Source organism: Oncorhynchus kisutch, unplaced genomic scaffold (genome assembly GCF_002021735.2).
Source record: "Oncorhynchus kisutch isolate 150728-3 unplaced genomic scaffold, Okis_V2 scaffold955, whole genome shotgun sequence".
Classification (NCBI taxonomy): domain Eukaryota; kingdom Metazoa; phylum Chordata; class Actinopteri; order Salmoniformes; family Salmonidae; genus Oncorhynchus; species Oncorhynchus kisutch.
Genome location: NW_022262900.1, coordinates 69315 through 86905, shown reverse-complemented (window position 1 = coordinate 86905; position 17591 = coordinate 69315). Strand labels below are relative to the sequence as shown.

Genomic DNA, 17591 nt, shown 5'->3' with positions numbered 1-17591 from the left:
GTAAATCGTCATTGAATGAACGCTAAACTGGCCTCAGAATATGGCCATTCTGATATAAATGATAAAATTCCTCAGATAAGACCGAAAAAGTGTCTGTAAATATCAGCAATCATCAGGGTAAGAGTGACAACAGGTCCACATGGGGGAAATCTTAACAAATGTCTTAATGGGTATTTTCAACGCAATCGTGTTATTATTTATTTTTAGGGTTTAACAAGGCAGCTCACCTGTGACCTGTGGCTTGACTTTAGATGTGGCCAGTTCGATTACCCTGCAGACTTTAAGAGTGTCTTCAGAATATGGCCATTTTGACATGAATTTAAAAATGCCTCAGATAGGACCAAAAAAGTGTCTGGAGCTATCCGTCAGGGTAAGAGTGACAACAGGTTTCCACATGTCAAAATGGGGGAAATCTTAGAAAATGGCTTAATGGTTATTCATGAGAATCGTGAGAATCGTGAGTGTATCATGGGATCTCACCTGAAATCTGTGGCTTGACTACAAACCTGTAACCTATGCTACTGTGGCCTATAGAGCTAGAAGGATGGATAACCAGGTGTGTAAAGGTGTGAGGTGGGATCCTATCCCAAATGGACAACTAATCCCTATGTACTTGTGGAGATCTGAGAGGATATGATTGGTATAAGAAACACGACTAAACTTCAACCTCCGGAGGGGTCAAGAAAGTTCAATTTCGTTGTCGGCAGGATTTGAACCTGCGCAGGAAGATCCTAATGGATTTCTAGTCCATCGCCTTAACCACTCGGCCACGACAACAGTCTTGTAAGCAGTGAATGGGCCACCAGGCATAGCCTACAGAAAGTGATAATTTTACAACTGAAAGACAATGCAGTAACTCATTAACTCATTATAATGCAATAAAATGAATTGTTCCCCTCATTCATTATTAAGTACAGCTGTTTTCTAATTTCCTTGATCTTTGGTCAGCTCCAGAAGGTTTTCATTTGAGAGTGTTTATTATAAATTGTTATTTCATTTTCTTATTATTACTGCTAAGCAGCATGACTCCTGAGAGGCACTAAACAACTGTCAGAAGTGGGATTTGAACCCACGCCTCCATGGGAGACTGCGACCTGAACGCAGCGCCTTAGACCGCTCGGCCATCCTGACTACAGCACAGTACCTGGGTATCGGGTTAAAGAGTATGGGGTAAAAGTAGAAATAGGCACAGCAACGCAATCACCACAGAGACCAGTAAATTTATGCACGATACCGACTTGCACTTTCAATAGTCATTTGTTTTTATCAATGAAAAACTCCAGTCATTGATTTAACCTCAATATGGCCTTCAATGGAAAAGAGTAGTAAATCGTCATTGAATGAACGCTAAACTGGCCTCAGAATATGGCCATTCTGATATAAATGATAAAATTCCTTAGATAAGACCGAAAAAGTGTCTGTAAATATCAGCAATCATCAGGGTAAGAGTGACAACAGGTCCACATGGGGGAAATCTTAACAAATGGCTTAATGGGTATTTTCAACGCAATCGTGTTATTATTTATTTTTAGGGTTTAACAAGGCAGCTCACCTGTGACCTGTGGCTTGACTTTAGATGTGGCCAGTTCGATTACCCTGCAGACTTTAAGAGTGTCTTCAGAATATGGCCATTTTGACATGAATTTAAAAATGCCTCAGATAGGACCAAAAAAGTGTCTGGAGCTATCCGTCAGGGTAAGAGTGACAACAGGTTTCCACATGTCAAAATGGGGGAAATCTTAGAAAATGGCTTAATGGTTATTCATGAGAATCGTGAGAATCGTGAGTGTATCATGGGATCTCACCTGAAATCTGTGGCTTGACTACAAACCTGTAACCTATGCTACTGTGGCCTATAGAGCTAGAAGGATGGATAACCAGGTGTGTAAAGGTGTGATCCTATCCCAAATGGACAACTAATCCCTATGTACTTGTGGAGATCTGAGAGGATATGATTGGTATAAGAAACACGACTAAACTTCAACCTCCGGAGGGGTCAAGAAAGTTCAATTTCGTTGTCGGCAGGATTTGAACCTGCGCAGGAAGATCCTAATGGATTTCTAGTCCATCGCCTTAACCACTCGGCCACGACAACAGTCTTGTCAGCAGTGAATGGGCCACCAGGCATAGCCTACAGAAAGTGATAATTTTACAACTGAAAGACAATGCAGTAACTCATTAACTCATTATAATGCAATAAAAAGAATTGTTCCCCTCATTCATTATTAAGTACAGCTGTTTTCTAATTTCCTTGATCTTTGGTCAGCTCCAGAAGGTTTTCATTTGAGTGTTTATTATAAATTGTTATTTCATTTTCTTATTATTACTGCTAAGCAGCATGACTCCTGAGAGGCACTAAACAACTGTCAGAAGTGGGATTTGAACCCACGCCTCCATGGGAGACTGCGACCTGAACGCAGCGCCTTAGACCGCTCGGCCATCCTGACTACAGCACAGTACCTGGGTATCGGGTTAAAGAGTATGGGGTAAAAGTAGAAATAGGCACAGCAACGCAATCACCACAGAGACCAGTAAATTTATGCACGATACCGACTTGCACTTTCAATAGTCATTTGTTTTTATCAATGAAAAACTCCAGTCATTGATTTAACCTCAATATGGCCTTCAATGGAAAAGAGTAGTAAATCGTCATTGAATGAACGCTAAACTGGTCTCAGAATATGGCCATTCTGATATAAATGATAAAATTCCTCAGATAAGACCGAAAAAGTGTCTGTAAATATCAGCAATCATCAGGGTAAGAGTGACAACAGGTCCACATGGGGGAAATCTTAACAAATGGCTTAATGGGTATTTTCAACGGAATCGTGTTATTATTTATTTTTAGGGTTTAACAAGGCAGCTCACCTGTGACCTGTGGCTTGACTTTAGATGTGGCCAGTTCGATTACCCTGCAGACTTTAAGAGTGTCTTCAGAATATGGCCATTTTTGACATGAATTTAAAAATGCCTCAGATAGGACCAAAAAAGTGTCTGGAGCTATCCGTCAGGGTAAGAGTGACAACAGGTTTCCACATGTCAAAATGGGGGAAATCTTAGAAAATGGCTTAATGGTTATTCATGAGAATCGTGAGAATCGTGAGTGTATCATGGGATCTCACCTGAAATCTGTGGCTTGACTACAAACCTGTAACCTATGCTACTGTGGCCTATAGAGCTAGAAGGATGGATAACCAGGTGTGTAAAGGTGTGAGGTGGGATCCTATCCCAAATGGACAACTAATCCCTATGTACTTGTGGAGATCTGAGAGGATATGATTGGTATAAGAAACACTACTCAACTTCAACCTCCGGAGGGGTCAAGAAAATTCAATTTCATTGTCGGCAGGATTCGAACCTGCGCAGGAAGATCCTAATGGATTTCTAGTCCATCGCCTTAACCACTCGGCCACGACAACAGTCTTGTCAGCAGTGAATGGGCCACCAGGCATAGCCTACAGAAAGTGATAATTTTACAACTGAAAGACAATGCAGTAACTCATTAACTCATTATAATGCAATAAAATGAATTGTTCCCCTCATTCATTATTAAGTACAGATGTTTTCTAATTTCCTTGATCTTTGGTCAGCTCCAGAAGGTTTTCATTTGAGAGTGTTTATTATAAATTGTTAATTCATCATCTTATTATTACTGCTAAGCAGCATGACTCCTGAGAGGCACTAAACAACTGTCAGAAGTGGGATTTGAACCCACGCCTACATGGGAGACTGCGACCTGAACGCAGCGCCTTAGACAGCTCCGCCATCCTGACTACAGCACAGTACCTGGGTATCGGGTTAAAGAGTATGGGGTAAAAGTAGAAATAGGCACAGCAACGCAATCACCACAGAGACCAGTAAATTTATGCACGATACCGACTTGCACTTTCAATAGTCATTTGTTTTTATCAATGAAAAACTCCAGTCATTGATTTAACCTCAATATGGCCTTCAATGGAAAAGAGTAGTAAATCGTCATTGAATGAACGCTAAACTGGTCTCAGAATATGGCCATTCTGATATAAATGATAAAATTCCTCAGATAAGACCGAAAAAGTGTCTGTAAATATCAGCAATCATCAGGGTAAGAGTGACAGCAGGTCCACATGGGGGAAATCTTAACAAATGGCTTAATGGGTATTTTCAACGGAATCGTGTTATTATTTATTTTTAGGGTTTAACAAGGCAGCTCACCTGTGACCTGTGGCTTGACTTTAGATGTGGCCAGTTCGATTACCCTGCAGACTTTAAGAGTGTCTTCAGAATATGGCCATTTTTGACATGAATTTAAAAATGCCTCAGATAGGACCAAAAAAGTGTCTGGAGCTATCCGTCAGGGTAAGAGTGACAACAGGTTTCCACATGTCAAAATGGGGGAAATCTTAGAAAATGGCTTAATGGTTATTCATGAGAATCGTGAGAATCGTGAGTGTATCATGGGATCTCACCTGAAATCTGTGGCTTGACTACAAACCTGTAACCTATGCTACTGTGGCCTATAGAGCTAGAAGGATGGATAACCAGGTGTGTAAAGGTGTGAGGTGGGATCCTATCCCAAATGGACAACTAATCCCTATGTACTTGTGGAGATCTGAGAGGATATGATTGGTATAAGAAACACTACTCAACTTCAACCTCCGGAGGGGTCAAGAAAATTCAATTTCATTGTCGGCAGGATTCGAACCTGCGCAGGAAGATCCTAATGGATTTCTAGTCCATCGCCTTAACCACTCGGCCACGACAACAGTCTTGTCAGCAGTGAATGGGCCACCAGGCATAGCCTACAGAAAGTGATAATTTTACAACTGAAAGACAATGCAGTAACTCATTAACTCATTATAATGCAATAAAATGAATTGTTCCCCTCATTCATTATTAAGTACAGATGTTTTCTAATTTCCTTGATCTTTGGTCAGCTCCAGAAGGTTTTCATTTGAGAGTGTTTATTATAAATTGTTAATTCATCATCTTATTATTACTGCTAAGCAGCATGACTCCTGAGAGGCACTAAACAACTGTCAGAAGTGGGATTTGAACCCACGCCTACATGGGAGACTGCGACCTGAACGCAGCGCCTTAGACCGCTCCGCCATCCTGACTACAGCACAGTACCTGGGTATCGGGTTAAAGAGTATGGGGTAAAAGTAGAAATAGGCACAGCAACGCAATCACCACAGAGACCAGTAAATTTATGCACGATACCGACTTGCACTTTCAATAGTCATTTGTTTTTATCAATGAAAAACTCCAGTCATTGATTTAACCTCAATATGGCCTTCAATGGAAAAGAGTAGTAAATCGTCATTGAATGAACGCTAAACTGGCCTCAGAATATGGCCATTCTGATATAAATGATAAAATTCCTCAGATAAGACCGAAAAAGTGTCTGTAAATATCAGCAATCATCAGGGTAAGAGTGACAACAGGTCCACATGGGGGAAATCTTAACAAATGGCTTAATGGGTATTTTCAACGCAATCGTGTTATTATTTATTTTTAGGGTTTAACAAGGCAGCTCACCTGTAACCTGTGGCTTGACTTTAGATGTGGCCAGTTCGATTACCCTGCAGACTTTAAGAGTGTCTTCAGAATATGGCCATTTTGACATGAATTTAAAAATGCCTCAGATAGGACCAAAAAAGTGTCTGGAGCTATCCGTCAGGGTAAGAGTGACAACAGGTTTCCACATGTCAAAATGGGGGAAATCTTAGAAAATGGCTTAATGGTTATTCATGAGAATCGTGAGAATCGTGAGTGTATCATGGGATCTCACCTGAAATCTGTGGCTTGACTACAAACCTGTAACCTATGCTACTGTGGCCTATAGAGCTAGAAGGATGGATAACCAGGTGTGTAAAGGTGTGAGGTGGGATCCTATCCCAAATGGACAACTAATCCCTATGTACTTGTGGAGATCTGAGAGGATATGATTGGTATAAGAAACACGACTAAACTTCAACCTCCGGAGGGGTCAAGAAAGTTCAATTTTGTTGTCGGCAGGATTTGAACCTGCGCAGGAAGATCCTAATGGATTTCTAGTCCATCGCCTTAACCACTCGGCCACGACAACAGTCTTGTCAGCAGTGAATGGGCCACCAGGCATAGCCTACAGAAAGTGATAATTTTACAACTGAAAGACAATGCAGTAACTCATTAACTCATTATAATGCAATAAAAAGAATTGTTCCCCTCATTCATTATTAAGTACAGCTGTTTTCTAATTTCCTTGATCTTTGGTCAGCTCCAGAAGGTTTTCATTTGAGAGTGTTTATTATAAATTGTTATTTCATTTTCTTATTATTACTGCTAAGCAGCATGACTCCTGAGAGGCACTAAATAACTGTAAGAAGTGGGATTTGAACCCACGCCTCCATGGGAGACTGCGACCTGAACGCAGCGCTTTAGACCGCTCGGCCATCCTGACTACAGCACAGTACCTGGGTATCGGGTTAAAGAGTATGGGGTAAAAGTAGAAATAGGCACAGCAACGCAATCACCACAGAGACCAGTAAATTTATGCACGATACCGACTTGCACTTTCAATAGTCATTTGTTTTTATCAATGAAAAACTCCAGTCATTGATTTAACCTCAATATGGCCTTCAATGGAAAAGAGTAGTAAATCGTCATTGAATGAACGCTAAACTGGTCTCAGAATATGGCCATTCTGATATAAATGATAAAATTCCTCAGATAAGACCGAAAAAGTGTCTGTAAATATCAGCAATCATCAGGGTAAGAGTGACAACAGGTCCACATGGGGGAAATCTTAACAAATGGCTTAATGGGTATTTTCAACGCAATCGTGTTATTATTTATTTTTAGGGTTTAACAAGGCAGCTCACCTGTGACCTGTGGCTTGACTTTAGATGTGGCCAGTTCGATTACCCTGCAGACTTTAAGAGTGTCTTCAGAATATGGCCATTTTGACATGAATTTAAAAATGCCTCAGATAGGACCAAAAAAGTGTCTGGAGCTATCCGTCAGGGTAAGAGTGACAACAGGTTTCCACATGTCAAAATGGGGGAAATCTTAGAAAATGGCTTAATGGTTATTCATGAGAATCGTGAGAATCGTGAGTGTATCATGGGATCTCACCTGAAATCTGTGGCTTGACTACAAACCTGTAACCTATGCTACTGTGGCCTATAGAGCTAGAAGGATGGATAACCAGGTGTGTAAAGGTGTGAGGTGGGATCCTATCCCAAATGGACAACTAATCCCTATGTACTTGTGGAGATCTGAGAGGATATGATTGGTATAAGAAACACTACTCAACTTCAACCTCCGGAGGGGTCAAGAAAATTCAATTTCGTTGTCGGCAGGATTCGAACCTGCGCAGGAAGATCCTAATGGATTTCTAGTCCATCGCCTTAACCACTCGGCCACGACAGCAGTCTTGTCAGCAGTGAATGGGCCACCAGGCATAGCCTACAGAAAGTGATAATTTTACAACTGAAAGACAATGCAGTAACTCATTAACTCATTATAATGCAATAAAATGAATTGTTCCCCTCATTCATTATTAAGTACAGATGTTTTCTAATTTCCTTGATCTTTGGTCAGCTCCAGAAGGTTTTCATTTGAGAGTGTTTATTATAAATTGTTATTTCATCATCTTATTATTACTGCTAAGCAGCATGACTCCAGAGAGGCACTAAACAACTGTCAGAAGTGGGATTTGAACCCACGCCTCCATGGGAGACTGCGACCTGAACGCAGCGCCTTAGACCGCTCGGCCATCCTGACTACAGCACAGTACCTGGGTATCGGGTTAAAGAGTATGGGGTAAAAGTAGAAATAGGCACAGCAACGCAATCACCACAGAGACCAGTAAATTTATGCACGATACCGACTTGCACTTTCAATAGTCATTTGTTTTTATCAATGAAAAACTCCAGTCATTGATTTAACCTCAATATGGCCTTCAATGGAAAAGAGTAGTAAATCGTCATTGAATGAACGCTAAACTGGTCTCAGAATATGGCCATTCTGATATAAATGATAAAATTCCTCAGATAAGACCGAAAAAGTGTCTGTAAATATCAGCAATCATCAGGGTAAGAGTGACAACAGGTCCACATGGGGGAAATCTTAACAAATGGCTTAATGGGTATTTTCAACGGAATCGTGTTATTATTTATTTTTAGGGTTTAACAAGGCAGCTCACCTGTGACCTGTGGCTTGACTTTAGATGTGGCCAGTTCGATTACCGTGCAGACTTTAAGAGTGTCTTCAGAATATGGCCATTTTTGACATGAATTTAAAAATGCCTCAGATAGGACCAAAAAAGTGTCTGGAGCTATCCGTCAGGGTAAGAGTGACAACAGGTTTCCACATGTCAAAATGGGGGAAATCTTAGAAAATGGCTTAATGGTTATTCATGAGAATCGTGAGAATCGTGAGTGTATCATGGGATCTCACCTGAAATCTGTGGCTTGACTACAAACCTGTAACCTATGCTACTGTGGCCTATAGAGCTAGAAGGATGGATAACCAGGTGTGTAAAGGTGTGAGGTGGGATCCTATCCCAAATGGACAACTAATCCCTATGTACTTGTGGAGATCTGAGAGGATATGATTGGTATAAGAAACACTACTCAACTTCAACCTCCGGAGGGGTCAAGAAAATTCAATTTCGTTGTCTGCAGGATTCGAACCTGCGCAGGAAGATCCTAATGGATTTCTAGTCCATCGCCTTAACCACTCGGCCACGACAACAGTCTTGTCAGCAGTGAATGGGCCACCAGGCATAGCCTACAGAAAGTGATAATTTTACAACTGAAAGACAATGCAGTAACTCATTAACTCATTATAATGCAATAAAATGAATTGTTCCCCTCATTCATTATTAAGTACAGATGTTTTCTAATTTCCTTGATCTTTGGTCAGCTCCAGAAGGTTTTCATTTGAGAGTGTTTATTATAAATTGTTATTTCATCATCTTATTATTACTGCTAAGCAGCATGACTCCTGAGAGGCACTAAACAACTGTCAGAAGTGGGATTTGAACCCACGCCTCCATGGGAGACTGCGACCTGAACGCAGCGCCTTAGACCCCTCAGCCATCCTGACTACAGCACAGTACCTGGGTATCGGGTTAAAGAGTATGGGGTAAAAGTAGAACTAGGCACAGCAACGCAATCACCACAGAGACCAGTAAATGTATGCACGATACCGACTTGCACTTTCAATAGTCATTTGTTTTTATCAATGAAAAACTCCAGTCATTGATTTAACCTCAATATGGCCTTCAATGGAAAAGAGTAGTAAATCGTCATTGAATGAACGCTAAACTGGTCTCAGAATATGGCCATTCTGATATAAATGATAAAATTCCTCAGATAAGACCGAAAAAGTGTCTGTAAATATCAGCAATCATCAGGGTAAGAGTGACAACAGGTCCACATGGGGGAAATCTTAACAAATGGCTTAATGGGTATTTTCAACGCAATCGTGTTATTATTTATTTTTAGGGTTTAACAAGGCAGCTCACCTGTGACCTGTGGCTTGACTTTAGATGTGGCCAGTTCGATTACCCTGCAGACTTTAAGAGTGTCTTCAGAATATGGCCATTTTTGACATGAATTTAAAAATGCCTCAGATAGGACCAAAAAAGTGTCTGGAGCTATCCGTCAGGGTAAGAGTGACAACAGGTCCACATGGGGGAAATCTTAACAAATGGCTTAATGGGTATTTTCAACGCAATCGTGTTATTATTTATTTTTAGGGTTTAACAAGGCAGCTCACCTGTGACCTGTGGCTTGACTTTAGATGTGGCCAGTTCGATTACCCTGCAGACTTTAAGTGTGTCTTCAGAATATGGCCATTTTTGACATGAATTTAAAAATGCCTCAGATAGGACCAAAAAAGTGTCTGGAGCTATCCGTCAGGGTAAGAGTGACAACAGGTTTCCACATGTCAAAATGGGGGAAATCTTAGAAAATGGCTAAATGGTTATTCATGAGAATCGTGAGAATCGTGAGTGTATCATGGGATCTCACCTGAAATCTGTGGCTTGACTACAAACCTGTAACCTATGCTACTGTGGCCTACAGAGCTAGAAGGATGGATAACCAGGTGTGTAAAGGTGTGAGGTGGGATCCTATCCCAAATGGACAACTAATCCCTATGTACTTGTGGAGATCTGAGAGGATATGATTGGTATAAGAAACACTACTCAACTTCAACCTCCGGAGGGGTCAAGAAAATTCAATTTCGTTGTCTGCAGGATTCGAACCTGCGCAGGAAGATCCTAATGGATTTCTAGTCCATCGCCTTAACCACTCGGCCACGACAACAGTCTTGTCAGCAGTGAATGGGCCACCAGGCATAGCCTACAGAAAGTGATAATTTTACAACTGAAAGACAATGCAGTAACTCATTAACTCATTATAATGCAATAAAATGAATTGTTCCCCTCATTCATTATTAAGTACAGATGTTTTCTAATTTCCTTGATCTTTGGTCAGCTCCAGAAGGTTTTCATTTGAGAGTGTTTATTATAAATTGTTATTTCATCATCTTATTATTACTGCTAAGCAGCATGACTCCTGAGAGGCACTAAACAACTGTCAGAAGTGGGATTTGAACCCACGCCTCCATGGGAGACTGCGACCTGAACGCAGCGCCTTAGACCCCTCAGCCATCCTGACTACAGCACAGTACCTGGGTATCGGGTTAAAGAGTATGGGGTAAAAGTAGAACTAGGCACAGCAACGCAATCACCACAGAGACCAGTAAATGTATGCACGATACCGACTTGCACTTTCAATAGTCATTTGTTTTTATCAATGAAAAACTCCAGTCATTGATTTAACCTCAATATGGCCTTCAATGGAAAAGAGTAGTAAATCGTCATTGAATGAACGCTAAACTGGTCTCAGAATATGGCCATTCTGATATAAATGATAAAATTCCTCAGATAAGACCGAAAAAGTGTCTGTAAATATCAGCAATCATCAGGGTAAGAGTGACAACAGGTCCACATGGGGGAAATCTTAACAAATGGCTTAATGGGTATTTTCAACGCAATCGTGTTATTATTTATTTTTAGGGTTTAACAAGGTAGCTCACCTGTGACCTGTGGCTTGACTTTAGATGTGGCCAGTTCGATTACCCTGCAGACTTTAAGAGTGTCTTCAGAATATGGCCATTTTTGACATGAATTTAAAAATGCCTCAGATAGGACCAAAAAAGTGTCTGGAGCTATCCGTCAGGGTAAGAGTGACAACAGGTTTCCACATGTCAAAATGGGGGAAATCTTAGAAAATGGCTTAATGGTTATTCATGAGAATCGTGTTGTTGTATTGTTGAGTGTATCATGGGATCTCACCTGAAATCTGTGGCTTGACTACAAACCTGTAACCTACGCTACTGTGGCCTATAGAGCTAGAAGGATGGATAACCAGGTGTGTAAAGGTGTGAGGTGGGATCCTATCCCAAATGGACAACTAATCCCTATGTACTTGTGGAGATCTGAGAGGATATGATTGGTATAAGAAACACGACTAAACTTCAACCTCCGGAGGGGTCAAGAAAATTCAATTTCGTTGTGGGCAGGATTCGAACCTGCGCAGGAAGATCCTAATGGATTTCTAGTCCATCGCCTTAACCACTCGGCCACGACAACAGTCTTGTCAGCAGTGAATGGGCCACCAGGCATAGCCTACAGAAAGTGATAATTTTACAAATGATAGACAATGCAGTAACTCATTAACTCATTATAATTTAATAAAATTAATTGTTCCCTCATTCATTATTAAGTACAGCTGTTTTCTAATTTCCTTGATCTTTGGTCATCTCCAGAAGGTTTTCATTTGAGAGTGTTTATTATAAATTGTTATTTCATCATCTTATTATTACTGCTAAGCAGCATGACTCCTGAGAGGCACTAAACAACTGTCAGAAGTGGGATTTGAACCCACGCCTGCATGGGAGACTGCGACTTGAACACAGCACCTCAGACCGCTCGGCCATCCTGACTACAGCACAGTACCTGGGTATCGGGTTAAAGAGTATGGGGTAAAAGTAGAAATAGGCACAGCAACGCAATCACCACAGAGACCAGTAAATTTATGCACGATACCGACTTGCACTTTCAATTGTCATTTGTTTTTATCAATGAAAAACTCCAGTCATTGATTTAACCTCAATATGGCCTTCAATGGAAAAGAGTAGTAAATCGTCATTGAATGAACGCTAAACTGGCCTCAGAATATGGCCATTCTGATATAAATGATAAAATTCCTCAGATAAGACTGAAAAAGTGTCTGTAAATATCAGCAATCATCAGGGTAAGAGTGACAACAGGTCCACATGGGGGAAATCTTAACAAATGGCTTAATGGGTATTTTCAACGCAATCGTGTTATTATTTATTTTTAGGGTTTAACAAGGTAGCTCACCTGTGACCTGTGGCTTGACTTTAGATGTGGCCAGTTCGATTACCCTGCAGACTTTAAGAGTGTCTTCAGAATATGGCCATTTTTGACATGAATTTAAAAATGCCTCAGATAGGACCAAAAAAGTGTCTGGAGCTATCCGTCAGGGTAAGAGTGACAACAGGTTTCCACATGTCAAAATGGGGGAAATCTTAGAAAATGGCTTAATGGTTATTCATGAGAATCGTGTTGTTGTATTGTTGAGTGTATCATGGGATCTCACCTGAAATCTGTGGCTTGACTACAAACCTGTAACCTACGCTACTGTGGCCTATAGAGCTAGAAGGATGGATAACCAGGTGTGTAAAGGTGTGAGGTGGGATCCTATCCCAAATGGACAACTAATCCCTATGTACTTGTGGAGATCTGAGAGGATATGATTGGTATAAGAAACACGACTAAACTTCAACCTCCGGAGGGGTCAAGAAAATTCAATTTCGTTGTGGGCAGGATTCGAACCTGCGCAGGAAGATCCTAATGGATTTCTAGTCCATCGCCTTAACCACTCGGCCACGACAACAGTCTTGTCAGCAGTGAATGGGCCACCAGGCATAGCCTACAGAAAGTGATAATTTTACAAATGATAGACAATGCAGTAACTCATTAACTCATTATAATTTAATAAAATTAATTGTTCCCTCATTCATTATTAAGTACAGCTGTTTTCTAATTTCCTTGATCTTTGGTCATCTCCAGAAGGTTTTCATTTGAGAGTGTTTATTATAAATTGTTATTTCATCATCTTATTATTACTGCTAAGCAGCATGACTCCTGAGAGGCACTAAACAACTGTCAGAAGTGGGATTTGAACCCACGCCTGCATGGGAGACTGCGACTTGAACACAGCACCTCAGACCGCTCGGCCATCCTGACTACAGCACAGTACCTGGGTATCGGGTTAAAGAGTATGGGGTAAAAGTAGAAATAGGCACAGCAACGCAATCACCACAGAGACCAGTAAATTTATGCACGATACCGACTTGCACTTTCAATTGTCATTTGTTTTTATCAATGAAAAACTCCAGTCATTGATTTAACCTCAATATGGCCTTCAATGGAAAAGAGTAGTAAATCGTCATTGAATGAACGCTAAACTGGCCTCAGAATATGGCCATTCTGATATAAATGATAAAATTCCTCAGATAAGACTGAAAAAGTGTCTGTAAATATCAGCAATCATCAGGGTAAGAGTGACAACAGGTCCACATGGGGGAAATCTTAACAAATGGCTTAATGGGTATTTTCAACGCAATCGTGTTATTATTTATTTTTAGGGTTTAACAAGGCAGCTCACCTGTGACCTGTGGCTTGACTTTAGATGTGGCCAGTTCGATTACCCTGCAGACTTTAAGAGTGTCTTCAGAATATGGCCATTTTGACATGAATTTAAAAATGCCTCAGATAGGACCAAAAAAGTGTCTGGAGCAATCCGTCAGGGTAAGAGTGACAACAGGTTTCCACATGTCAAAATGGGGGCAATCTTAGAAAATGGCTTAATGGTTATTCATGAGAATCGTGTTGTTGTATTGTTGAGTGTATCATGGGATCTCACCTGAAATCTGTGGCTTGACTACAAACCTGTAACCTATGCTACTGTGGCCTATAGAGCTAGAAGGATGGATAACCAGGTGTGTAAAGGTGTGAGGTGGGATCCTATCCCAAATGGACAACTAATCCCTATGTACTTGTGGAGATCTGAGAGAATATGATTGGTATAAGAAACACGACTAAACTTCAACCTCCGGAGGGGTCAAGAAAAATCAATTTCGTTGTCGGCAGGATTCGAACCTGCGCAGGAAGATCCTAATGGATTTCTAGTCCATCGCCTAAACCACTCGGCCACGACAACAGTCTTGTCAGCAGTGAATGGGCCACCAGGCATAGCCTACAGAAAGTGATAATTTTACAACTGAAAGACAATGCAGTAACTCATTACCTCATTATAATGCAATAAAATGAACTGTTCGCATCATTCATTATTAAGTACAGCTGTTTTCTAATTTCCTTGATCTTTGGTCAGCTCCAGAAGGTTTTCATTTGAGAGTGTTTATTATAAATTGTTATTTCATCATCTTATTATTACTGCTAAGCAGCATGACTCCTGAGAGGCACTAAACAACTGTGAGAAGTGGGATTTGAACCCACGCCTCCATGGGAGACTGCGACCTGAACGCAGCGCCTTAGACCGCTCGGCCATCCTGACTACAGCACAGTACCTGGGTATCGGGTTAAAGAGTATGGGGTAAAAGTAGAAATAGGCACAGCAACGCAATCACCACAGAGACCAGTAAATGTATGCACGATACCGACTTGCACTTTCAATAGTCATTTGTTTTTATCAATGAAAAACTCCAGTCATTGATTTAACCTCAATATGGCCTTCAATGGAAAAGAGTAGTAAATCGTCATTGAATGAACGCTAAACTGGCCTCAGAATATGGCCATTCTGATATAAATGATAAAATTCCTCAGATAAGACCGAAAAAGTGTCTGTAAATATCAGCAATCATCAGGGTAAGAGTGACAACAGGTTTCCACATGTCAAAATGGGGGAAATCTTAGAAAATGGCTTAATGGTTATTCATGAGAATCGTGTTGTTGTATTGTTGAGTGTATCATGGGATCTCACCTGAAATCTGTGGCTTGACTACAAACCTGTAACCTATGCTACTGTGGCCTATAGAGCTAGAAGGATGGATAACCAGGTGTGTAAAGGTGTGAGGTGGGATCCTATGCAAAATGGACAACTAATCCCTATGTACTTGTGGAGATCTGAGAGGATATGATTGGTATAAGAAACACGACTAAACTTCAACCTCCGGAGGGGTCAAGAAAATTCAATTCCGTTGTCGGCAGGATTCGAACCTGCGCAAGAAGATCCTAATGGATTTCTAGTCCATCGCCTTAACCACTTGGCCACGACAACAGTCTTGTCAGCAGTGAATGGGCCACCAGGCATAGCCTACAGAAAGTGATAATTTTACAAATGATAGACAATGCAGTAACTCATTAACTCATTATAATTTAATAAAATTAATTGTTCCCCTCAATCATTATTAAGTACAGCTGTTTTCTAATTTCCTTGATCTTTGGTCATCTCCAGAAGGTTTTCATTTGAGAGTGTTTATTATAAATTGTTATTTCATCATCTTATTATTACTGCTAAGCAGCATGACTCCTGAGAGGCACTAAACAACTGTCAGAAGTGGGATTTGAACCCACGCCTGCATGGGAGACTGCGACTTGAACACAGCACCTCAGACCGCTCGGCCATCCTGACTACAGCACAGTACCTGGGTATCGGGTTAAAGAGTATGGGGTAAAAGTAGAAATAGGCACAGCAACGCAATCACCACAGAGACCAGTAAAATTATGCACGATACCGACTTGCACTTTCAATAGTCATTTGTTTTTATCAATGAAAAACTCCAGTCATTGATTTAACCTCAATATGGCCTTCAATGGAAAAGAGTAGTAAATCGTCATTGAATGAACGCTAAACTGGCCTCAGAATATGGCCATTCTGATATAAATGATAAAATTCACCTGTGACCTGTGGCTTGACTTTAGATGTGGCAACTTCGATTACCCTGCAGACGATATTTTTGTTCTTCCCGCCAATACAATCCACTGACAACGACCGACGAGTTGTGCGTTCTGAGATGCTTTTTGTTATTCGCCTGTTTGTGGCCCGCCTGTGAAATTGCGCGATTCTTGCAATTCTCTTTCAGCCTCTCATCAACTAGCTGTTTTTGCAGAATATTAAAAATACGATAGTTATTCACTACTCATATTAACTAGGTATCATTTACATTACCTTAAGTCATTTATTTTTCAACTGGATTTTACAAAGGTGCATGACATGCAGGCGCTAAAAAGTTGTCAGGAGTGGGTTTCAAACCATGCCTAAAGGGGAGTCTGCGACCTGAATGACTTAATGGTTATTTTCAATGCAATCGTATTTTTACTTTTTCTTTTAGGGTTTAACAAGGTTTCTCACCAATGACTTTAGATGTGGCCAGTTCGATTACCCTGCAGATTTTAAGAGTGTCCATTTTGACATGAATTTAAAAATGCCTCAGATAGGACCAAAAAAGTGTCTGGAGCTATCCGTCAGGGTAAGAGTGACAACAGATTTCCACATTTGAAAATGAGGGAAATCTTAGCAAATGGCTTAATGGTTATTCATGAGAATCGTGTTGTTGTATTGTTGATGCACAATCGAGAGCATCCTGTCGGGCTGTATCACTGCCTGGTACGGCAACTGCTCCGCCTACAACCGTAAGGCTCTCCAGAGGGTAGTGAGGTCTGCACAACGCATCACCGGGGGCAAACTACCTGCCCTACAGGACACCTACACCACCCGATGTCACAGGAAGGCCATAAAGATCATCAAGGACAACAACCACCTGAGCCACTGCCTGTTCACCCCGCTATCATCCAGAAGGCGAGGTCAGTACAGGTGCATCAAAGCTGGGACTGAGAGACTGAAAAACAGCTTCTATCTCAAGGCCATCAGACTGAGATAGAAGCTAACATTGAGTGGCTGCTGCCAACACACTGACTCAACTCCAGCCACTTTAATAATGGGAATTGATGGGAAATGATGTAAAATATATCACTAGCCACTTTAAACAATGCTACCTAATATAATGTTTACATACCCTACATTATTCATCTCATATGTATACGTATATACTGTACTCTATATCATCTACTGTATCCTTATGTAATACATGTATCACTAGCCACTTTAACTATGCCACTTCGTTTACATACTCATCTCATATGTATATACTGCACTCAATACCATCTACTGTATCTTGCCTATGCCGCTCTGTACCATCACTCATTCATATATCTTTATGTACATATTCTTTATCCCCTTACACTTGTGTCTATAAGGTAGTAGTTTTGGAATTGTTAGCTAGATTACTTGTTGGTTATTACTGCATTGTCGGAACTAGAAGCACAAGCATTTCGCTACACTCGCACTAACATCTGCTAACCATGTGTTTGTGACAAATAAAATTTGATTTGATTTGAGTGTATCATGGGATCTCACCTGAAATCTGTGGCTTGACTACAAACCTGTAACCTATGCTACTGTGGCCTATAGAGCTAGAAGGATGGATAACCAGGTGTGTAA

At 40.8% G+C, this 17591-nt stretch overlaps 20 non-coding genes across 20 annotated transcripts; all 20 read right to left on the bottom strand.

Annotated features, from left to right (window-relative positions):
- Nucleotides 1–695: 695 nt before the first annotated feature.
- On the bottom strand, nt 696–777 carry trnas-aga (transfer RNA serine (anticodon AGA)). The gene has a single exon. It is a non-coding gene; the product is annotated as a tRNA-Ser (tRNA).
- Nucleotides 778–1048: 271 nt separating this feature from the next.
- trnal-cag (transfer RNA leucine (anticodon CAG)) lies at nt 1049–1131 on the bottom strand. Its single transcript has one exon. It is a non-coding gene; the product is annotated as a tRNA-Leu (tRNA).
- Nucleotides 1132–2013: 882 nt separating this feature from the next.
- trnas-aga (transfer RNA serine (anticodon AGA)) lies at nt 2014–2095 on the bottom strand. The gene has a single exon. It is a non-coding gene; the product is annotated as a tRNA-Ser (tRNA).
- Nucleotides 2096–2364: 269 nt separating this feature from the next.
- trnal-cag (transfer RNA leucine (anticodon CAG)) lies at nt 2365–2447 on the bottom strand. Its single transcript has one exon. It is a non-coding gene; the product is annotated as a tRNA-Leu (tRNA).
- Nucleotides 2448–3337: 890 nt separating this feature from the next.
- trnas-aga (transfer RNA serine (anticodon AGA)) lies at nt 3338–3419 on the bottom strand. Its single transcript has one exon. It is a non-coding gene; the product is annotated as a tRNA-Ser (tRNA).
- Nucleotides 3420–4663: 1244 nt separating this feature from the next.
- trnas-aga (transfer RNA serine (anticodon AGA)) lies at nt 4664–4745 on the bottom strand. The gene has a single exon. It is a non-coding gene; the product is annotated as a tRNA-Ser (tRNA).
- A 271-nt stretch (nt 4746–5016) lies between these two features.
- On the bottom strand, nt 5017–5099 carry trnal-cag (transfer RNA leucine (anticodon CAG)). The gene has a single exon. It is a non-coding gene; the product is annotated as a tRNA-Leu (tRNA).
- Nucleotides 5100–5988: 889 nt separating this feature from the next.
- On the bottom strand, nt 5989–6070 carry trnas-aga (transfer RNA serine (anticodon AGA)). Its single transcript has one exon. It is a non-coding gene; the product is annotated as a tRNA-Ser (tRNA).
- A 271-nt stretch (nt 6071–6341) lies between these two features.
- Nucleotides 6342–6424, bottom strand: trnal-cag (transfer RNA leucine (anticodon CAG)). Its single transcript has one exon. It is a non-coding gene; the product is annotated as a tRNA-Leu (tRNA).
- Nucleotides 6425–7313: 889 nt separating this feature from the next.
- Nucleotides 7314–7395, bottom strand: trnas-aga (transfer RNA serine (anticodon AGA)). The gene has a single exon. It is a non-coding gene; the product is annotated as a tRNA-Ser (tRNA).
- Nucleotides 7396–7666: 271 nt separating this feature from the next.
- trnal-cag (transfer RNA leucine (anticodon CAG)) lies at nt 7667–7749 on the bottom strand. The gene has a single exon. It is a non-coding gene; the product is annotated as a tRNA-Leu (tRNA).
- Nucleotides 7750–8639: 890 nt separating this feature from the next.
- Nucleotides 8640–8721, bottom strand: trnas-aga (transfer RNA serine (anticodon AGA)). The gene has a single exon. It is a non-coding gene; the product is annotated as a tRNA-Ser (tRNA).
- A 271-nt stretch (nt 8722–8992) lies between these two features.
- Nucleotides 8993–9075, bottom strand: trnal-cag (transfer RNA leucine (anticodon CAG)). Its single transcript has one exon. It is a non-coding gene; the product is annotated as a tRNA-Leu (tRNA).
- Nucleotides 9076–10219: 1144 nt separating this feature from the next.
- Nucleotides 10220–10301, bottom strand: trnas-aga (transfer RNA serine (anticodon AGA)). Its single transcript has one exon. It is a non-coding gene; the product is annotated as a tRNA-Ser (tRNA).
- A 271-nt stretch (nt 10302–10572) lies between these two features.
- trnal-cag (transfer RNA leucine (anticodon CAG)) lies at nt 10573–10655 on the bottom strand. The gene has a single exon. It is a non-coding gene; the product is annotated as a tRNA-Leu (tRNA).
- An 895-nt stretch (nt 10656–11550) lies between these two features.
- On the bottom strand, nt 11551–11632 carry trnas-aga (transfer RNA serine (anticodon AGA)). The gene has a single exon. It is a non-coding gene; the product is annotated as a tRNA-Ser (tRNA).
- Nucleotides 11633–12880: 1248 nt separating this feature from the next.
- Nucleotides 12881–12962, bottom strand: trnas-aga (transfer RNA serine (anticodon AGA)). The gene has a single exon. It is a non-coding gene; the product is annotated as a tRNA-Ser (tRNA).
- Nucleotides 12963–14209: 1247 nt separating this feature from the next.
- On the bottom strand, nt 14210–14291 carry trnas-aga (transfer RNA serine (anticodon AGA)). Its single transcript has one exon. It is a non-coding gene; the product is annotated as a tRNA-Ser (tRNA).
- A 271-nt stretch (nt 14292–14562) lies between these two features.
- trnal-cag (transfer RNA leucine (anticodon CAG)) lies at nt 14563–14645 on the bottom strand. The gene has a single exon. It is a non-coding gene; the product is annotated as a tRNA-Leu (tRNA).
- Nucleotides 14646–15286: 641 nt separating this feature from the next.
- trnas-aga (transfer RNA serine (anticodon AGA)) lies at nt 15287–15368 on the bottom strand. The gene has a single exon. It is a non-coding gene; the product is annotated as a tRNA-Ser (tRNA).
- Nucleotides 15369–17591: the final 2223 nt, after the last annotated feature.